The sequence below is a fragment of the Canis lupus genome, chromosome 34, assembly GCF_011100685.1.
Source record: "Canis lupus familiaris isolate Mischka breed German Shepherd chromosome 34, alternate assembly UU_Cfam_GSD_1.0, whole genome shotgun sequence".
Classification (NCBI taxonomy): Eukaryota; Metazoa; Chordata; class Mammalia; order Carnivora; family Canidae; genus Canis; species Canis lupus.
In genome coordinates, this window is record NC_049255.1 from 35536268 (window position 1) to 35544498 (window position 8231).

An 8231-nucleotide genomic window follows, 5' to 3' on the forward strand; every position below is an offset into this window, starting at 1 on the left:
AAATAAATAAATAAGTAAAATCTTTAAAAATTAAATTAAAATATTAAAAATAAGAGTAAAATAAGGTTCTTTGTTAAAAGGTGAAACAGAATCCAAAAGTCTCAATGCTCACCTCGTAGATGGAATAATTGTATAGGGAGGCATAGGTTATATTTTGTAACTTTTCCTCAGAAATGCTTTCAAAACCACTCTTATTGTTAATTTATTATTTTACATTGTATTTAGTATGAAAATCATTTCACCTATATCATTTATCATACTTGTCACCAAATGACTATGTTTCTAAAAGTTCAAACTCACTGACAAATGATGATTTGCTACTATTTTAAAAGCAGACTAAAGCTTTGCAAGACTCAAAGAGCTATTCCTATAACATATTTAGGAATGTTAACATTGTTAGAATAAGTATATCTTCTTAAGATGGCTCCTGAGAAATTCTGACATTTTGTTTATAAACAAAATTATTCACATTACTTTTTTTTTTATCACATATGTAATTTCAAGTTTAAAAAAATCTATTGTATAAGTTGAATTATATGTATATACACGTATCTAGAACTTATTTCAAGGCATGTGGGCACAGGACTCCTTAAAGTACACGGAACACTATTTTCCTCTTCATTGCATAATGGCCTGGGGCCTTGAGCAAACTAAAATAAACTACACTAATTTTGCAGTCTTATGTTAAAGCCTTAAATCCGTCACATAAATATTCCAAAACCAACTCAGAGCAGTAAGCTGATGGCTGGATGGAAAGCACAATCAGAGGGATTATTCTAAGGCTTTGAGGGAGCAGGGGAAAAGCGTTCCTTGACCTTCTGTACTGAAAAGCTCCTTTTCATCTGGTTTCAATTCTCTTGTTTGTGCACCTTGCCATATTTATTATTGAATTCCTGATTTCTTCGTCTTGTTTCATGTTCCATGTTCCAATGATTTATGAGAAATTGCTGATCTAGATGTTATCTTTGGCATCAGGCGAATGCACAGAGCCCCCTAAGAATGCTAAGGGAATAAATGTGTTTTGAGCTGCACAATGCCCAAGCTGAACAGATGTCCATCAATTCATGACAAATGCCAGCTGAAGACGCCTTCATAAGACATATTTTTCTTCTTAAACACAGCAGTAGCAAGGATCACAGATATTTTTTCCCCTCTTTGGTGGATGATTGTTATTAGAAATGATAAGATTTTGTCCTAAAACAGTGATTTGAGGAGAAATTGGGCCAAAGATACACTTTTTAAAAGTTTTCTAAAGATGAAGTAAGTAGCTGTGTTTTCTATATCAAGGATCTGTCCTGTTTGGTTTGACTAAGAAATGAAATATGCTAATGACATTTCAGTTAATTTCTAAATATCTCTGTAAAGATGATTTAAGTGTGTAGGAAATTAGAGGGTTTTTTTTTTTTTTAATGGTGACCAGCTTTCTATTGCTTAACTAACTGAAGTCTAATTAGCAAGTCTAATGTGTTCAGAGAAAATCATCTAATTAGATCAATTTGGCAGGCTAATCAAAATATTTGGAGAATTTTCCCTACTCTTCTTCTCTCCACTAGAGGGGGTTAAACACATCCCCAGAACACCTCCCTGTCACAGAACTTTATCTTTCTAGGCAAGTCCTCCTGTATAAAATTTCATATCAAACACTCTAGAGTACACATGGATGCAGATTCCCTAGCAGGCTTAGTGTTTTTGACTTTGCCTGGAGAATTTAATAATTTTAAAATTATTACAGAGTGAGATGGGTAGTAATAATAATTAGGATATCAAGTCCTAATTATTTAAAATTACATTCTTCATTTATTTCCAGCTTATTTCTTCGAGTAAAATCAGAAAAGCAGCACAGACAACATGTAAAGAGGTTAAAATACGGTAATATACAGTGCACTTGCAATAAAAGGTATATAATAACAAAAGGAGAAAAGAAGTCCCCTTTTTCTATGATAATAGGGGAGAGAAAGGGATGCTTTTTCTTGTTGCTCTTTCATACATATGTATGGCTATATTAGGACACCTCAAGCAATTAATACAATTCAAGTTTGGTCGTTAAACAAATTAAGCAAAAAAGTAATTGGTTAAAGGTAATTTTAATACATCAAATGTTTGGGGCAGCCCGGGTGGCTCAGCGGTTTAGTGCCGCCTTCAGCCCAGGGCATGATCCTGGAGACCCAGGATTGAGTCTCACATTGAGCTCCCTGCATGGAGCCTATTTCTCCCTCTGCCTATGTCTCTGCGTCTCTCTCTCTGTCTCTCTCTGTGTGTGTGTGTGTATCTCATGAATATGTAAATAAAATCTTAAAAAAAATACATCAAATGTTCATTTCTGCAGTTCCAAATACTTAAATCCTAGAATATTTAAGAAACAATTGGAAAAACACTGAAGATGTCTCCTGTGAATGTCGAGAATTTTAAAGGACATATATACTTCAATCTTGGCTAGGGTCAAATCTGTGATTGCCAGAACTGTTATTTATGAAGTTCATCAACTTAATTTCCAAAACTCAAAGTTAAACATGGTAGGGCCACAACAGTTTTATTTCTGGGTGGTCAGATTAAGTATGGCTTTCATTTTTTTCTTTATGCTTTCCCATATTGTGTTGTTTCTAGAATGTGCATTACTTTTCTAATTAGGGAAAGGATCTTGGGGGGAATAAAAACCTGAATTGCCAAACACACACACAAAGTGCAATTCACAAGCCCATGGCACAATGATGAAGAAATGAGTTTTACTGAGCCAGGTTTTCATAAGCATAACTACTTACCTACCCTACCTTCTGGGATTCAGAAACATAACCATAAATATAATCTTGTATCTATCAAGGGTAGGTACCAAAATGTTTTTTCTAAGACTTTTATAAAAAATTTAATTAAGAAGAACCAATCTCACACTAAGAAGTGATTTGTGATAAGTTAACAAACATTTACATGAAGGCCAAAACAAAAACAATATTACATAGCATATAAATAAAACTGTATCATCCCCAAACTGTTCTCAATTCAGAAGAAACTGTGAATCAGAAGTGGTTGGAGAAATTACTGAGGAATCTTCAGTCCCATCCAGATTCTTGTACTGTCATAGCCTAGTTTAATATCATCCACTGCTCCGTTTCTGTGCCCCTCATGGAACCAGATCACATGCTAGCCTGAGTCCTTACTCAAACATTTCATTTCGTTATGTTATGTGTGAATTCATAGTCTTTCTGTGTCCAATTGTTCAAGCCTCAGACTTTAAGAAACAATGTCTTCTTTAATTGTGCTAATGGCCAGCTCCTTCGTCTCTAATTATTGTAGCACAGACCTTTGCAGATACAACTCTGTTCCAATGTCATAAATGTCCACTGTTGTTCCCTGTTACAAAACACCTTCTTCTCTCTCAGACAATGGGTGCAGAAGGGTTTTTAGACTCCTAGACCTGCCAGGCAGTGCCCTAAGTGTTTTCCTTCATAATGAAGATATAGGCTGTCACTCACCCTTACAGGCTGACTCTGTCTTCTCCCCACACCAGTTAGGACGTTAGGTCCCTGCCCTGTTTTACACAAGAAACACAGTCATTCTCAGCATTTGCATATTTTAAAAAAATAGATTTTACTACAGGTCTCAAAGGAGAAACAGTAAAGGGGTCTTACATTAGACATTTTCAGCAAACTGCTGCAAACATCCAAATCAGAGCTGACTCTCCAGTGTTGCCACCACCTGGGGTTTTCACCCTTCACCCCACAGAGTACCTGGCCCCACTGGTGCCTTTCCTTCCTCCAGTCTCTCCCCTCCAACCTGCACACTTGTATACCAGTTGCTAGCTAATTAGAAGCCTTCTTTATAAAGTGAAGGGGAATTATAAATGATTTTATTTTCTCTGCTACATTCACACTAAGTGCTCACAACAGGCCTTCATAATGGGTTTTTCTCACCCTTAGTTTATACTGAGGGAGGTCCTAGGGACAAAACCAGGTTCTCTCCAGAGCTTCATTCTAAACTACTAGAGTGTCTATTTCCTCGTATAACCAAAAGATGTCTATACAACACTAGCCTGAGGGTGAAATAACCAAATCAAACTCCAGACAGCTACAGATACAGGGATGGCTTTTATAATGCAAAATAGGAGAAAAATAACACACAGAATTATGTTTTTGCAGAGACAAAAATATAGTTCATTCATAATTCATCTGAACCATCTCAAGTTCAAATCCAACTTTGAAGTTTTCTCCCTACCTGAGTCACATAAATGGAAAAAAAGCATTTTTAGGAATCAAGTATTTATGCAGAGTAATAATAAGCCACACATTCTTAACCTCTAGTGTTTATAAAGATGCATGCAATATACACACATATGTAAAAGAAAAAGGGAACACTAGGTAATTCATTGAGCAAAGACCTATTTTCTAAGTTAGAAGAAATTGAAGTGGTTAAAAAGACCTAGAAGGAAAAGACCTAATAGACACATCATAAATACTGACACTGATTATATATATATATATAATATATGTATTATATATATTATATAATATATATAATATACAAGATTATATATATACACACACAAGATTATTAGTAGTAATAGTAATAAAGTTTGGTAAATGGCTATAATGGAAGAATTTTGAAGAGAATTGAGATTATTTAAGCTAGAAATAGATATCTGAGAAGAAAATCTATAGGTATTCTATAAATATCTACTGAAAGCAGACAAATTTAAGACAAATTCGAAAGCATTTCCTAAGTAGCAAAATAACAGCATTCCAGGGACACCTGGGTGGCTCAGTGGTTGAGCATCTGCCTTTGGCTCAGGGCATGATCCTGGGGTCCTGGGATTGAGTCCCACATCGGACTCCCTGCATGGGGCCTGCTTCTCCCTCTGCCTGTGTCTCTGCCTCTCTCTCTCTGTGTCTCTCAGGAATAAATAAATAAATAAATAAATAAACAAACAAATAAATAAACTTTAAAAAACAAACAAACAAAAAAAAAACAACCAAACAGCCTTCTGGAATACAATGCCTAGGAGGTTAGGTGGTTTCCTTCTATAGGGTCTGGTGTGAAGCAAAGGAAAAGACGACCACCTCGCTTTCATTAGCGAAGGAGAGGCCTAAATGATTTCTTCACCGTTTCTGCAGTTTGAATTGTAGGTGCACTGTCCTCTACATTGTTTTTCTGACTTTCTTAAAGACAGCAGAAAATCAAGACTTACTTTTGAAAAGGAAATCCGAAGGTTAATTTCTAGTCATATTACCTATAAGGACCTAATTTTGGATTAAAAACCAAACCAAACAAAACAAAACAACAAGACTTCCCACGTGACTTCGTGTAGCGAAGACGGCAGCCCTCAGTGGTGTGGGCCCCTGGGTACCTCGGCCACGGCCCAGAGTGCCTTGTGGAGCCGGGCCAAGGGCATGGGGGTGCAGGGCACCTTGCCCATGACTCTGCTGCCAGGAGACCTGTGGGGCCTGAACCGAGGCACGCTATCAAGGAGGTGTTCCAGGCTGCCTCCATCCCAGCGGAGTTCCAGGAGCATCACCTGAGCGAGGTGCAGAATATGGCATCTAGGAGAAGCTGGAGCAGGTGTTGAGTCCATGAAGGAGAACAAGGTGGCCATCGCTGGAAAGATCCATACCCCGAGGGAGTATAAGGGGGAGTTAGCCCCCTACGATATGCGGCTGAGGCCTACGTTGGACTCATTTGCCAACATAGTCCACGTGAAATCACTTCCTGGGTACAAGACCCAACACAACAGTCTAGATCTAGTGACCATTCGAAAGCAGACAGAAGGGGAATACAGCTCATTGGAACATGAGAGTGCGAGGGCTGTGAGTGAATGCTTGAAGACTGTCACTCGAACCAAACTTCAGCGGATTGCAAAGTTTACCTTTGACTATGCCACCAAGAAGGGGGGGGCGGGGGCAAGGTCACAGCTGTCCACAAGGCCAACAGCATGAAACTTGGGGATGGATTGTTCCTGCAATGCTGTGAGGAAGTTGCTGAACTGTACCCCAAAATGAAGTTTGAGACAACGATCATAGACAACTGCTGTATGCAGCTGGTGCAGAATCCTTACCAGTTTGATGTGCTGGTGATGCCCAATCTCTACGGGAACATTATTGACAATCTGGCTGCTGGCTTGATTGGGGGAGCTGGTGTGGTCCCTGGTGAGAGCTACAGTGCAGAGTATGCAGTCTTTGAGATGGGCCCCCGGCACCCATTTGCCCAGGTGGTGGGCAGGAACACAGCCAACCCCACAGCCACGCTGCCAGCAGCTTCCAACACGCTGCGGCATCTCAGTCTCGAGTATCGCTCCAACATGATTGCAGAGGCAGTGAAGAAGGTGATCAAAGTTGGCAAGATGTGGACTCGAGACATGAGCAGTTACGGCACAAGAACCGACTTCAAGTCTGTCATCGGCCACCTGCACCCCCATCAGCTAGACCCTTTATTCCCTTCAACCTCACAAGGACATACTACCTACACATCCCTTCAGTACAGTGGACCAGAGAAGCGTTCTTAAATCTTTAGACCATAATCTTCTGGGCAGAGCCTGGGTTGTCTTGGAGCTGGCTTCCTTAGAGAACTGTGTATTGGGGGAGGGAGGGAGGGAGGTTAGGGATGGGGCCTAGGCCACAGGGATGATGACAATTCTCCCCTACAGGTTTGAACTTCTGACATGGATGGCTATGCCACCTGCCAAGACTTCACTGAGGTGGTCATTGATGCTCTGCTTCACCCATAGGTCCCACCCATACCCATGTAAGGTTTTCAATAAAACATATATTGACTCTTGAAAAAAAATTTAGTTTCTTATAGTATCTTCAAAAATAAGCTTTTGCATAATTATTTTTCTTATTTACTAAAAAAATTATCATAGATTCATAATCTCTTTTCTAAAAGCCTTGGAGACAACCATATTTTGGAATTCAGTACTTCTCTAATTTTAAAAAGATAATATAGCACAAATACCATATATTATGTAACAACTCTAGTGGAGTCAGGGCAGTATCCATAATCAAATGTGTTAATATTTCTGTATTTTTTTTTTAATTTATGATAGTCACAGAGAGAGAGAGAGAGAGGCAGAGACACAGGCAGAGGGAGAAGCAGGCTCCATGCACCAGGAGCCCAATGTGGGATTCGATCCCGGGTCTCCAGGATCGCGCCCTAGGCCAAAGGCAGGCGCCAAACCGCTGCGCCACCCAGGGATCCCTATTTCTGTATTTTTATATATGTCCCTAATATTGCATTGAACATACTTACACTAGAAATGTTATTCAGTGCTTATCTAGAATTCAAATTTAGCTGAATTTCTTGGTTTTTGTTGTTGTTGTTGTTGTTTTGTTTTGTGAAATCTGGTTTTTGGATTTCAGAATCACAAACAAGTGACTGTGGACCTGTATCTAGAAATATCCTAATTGAAATACTGTTAACAACTATCCTTCTGGTAGAAAAGTTCATTTTGGGGCTTTCTGAAGAGCATCACAGCACAGTTTTAAAAATATGCTTTATATCAATGGTGTGTAAAAAAGCATAAGACTTGTGCAAATGCACTCATATTAACAACTCAAGATATTTTAAAAGTTAGAAATAACATGGCTGCTCCAAAAACAATTTTAATTTGCATCTCTGTCCTGCTCCACCTTAAAATTCATCTATAAAACATTCTTTATTAATAAACTTCAAAAAATTATCCTGTAACAAAGATATAGCTCCATCTAATGGAAAAAATACCCAATTACAGCCCTTCACAAAGCAAGGAATATTTCCATGAGTGTTAACAAAACTATAAAGACTACACACACTCACACATACACACAGAGGATGGTCTTCTGTGCCTCTCTTTTTCTTTGAAGCCAGATAGGACCCAAAGGTAACATAGTCATAGTTTTTGCAAGATCTGCTCTTTTCCTTAATTTGGACTATGAAATATAAAAACATAAGTATATTTATCATAGTCTTATTTCATTTATATATGTGTGTGTATACACACACACACACATTTGTGTAAGCCTTCTAGGCCAAGGGCTTGAGGGGCCTATAAAGCTTTATGAATTTGAGGGGCAGCAGAATATGCCACCCCAAAATATGGCACTTCTGCATACTGATTATTTTGAATTAAAATTACTTGGGAAACAGCCAGTGCACAGATAATCAGAACCTCCTCTGTCCCCCTGAAAGCAGGAAATAAATTCACCATGTGAAAGTCCTCTTCATTGTACCAGGAAGGTAGAAAGGATCCTTATCACCCGAGACAAAATTTA

General features: G+C 38.6%; 1 pseudogene; it reads left to right on the forward strand.

Moving 5' to 3' along the window:
- The first annotated feature begins 1255 nt into the window (after positions 1–1255).
- Positions 1256–6487, forward strand: LOC488162 (annotated as a pseudogene).
- The last annotated feature ends 1744 nt before the right edge of the window (positions 6488–8231 follow it).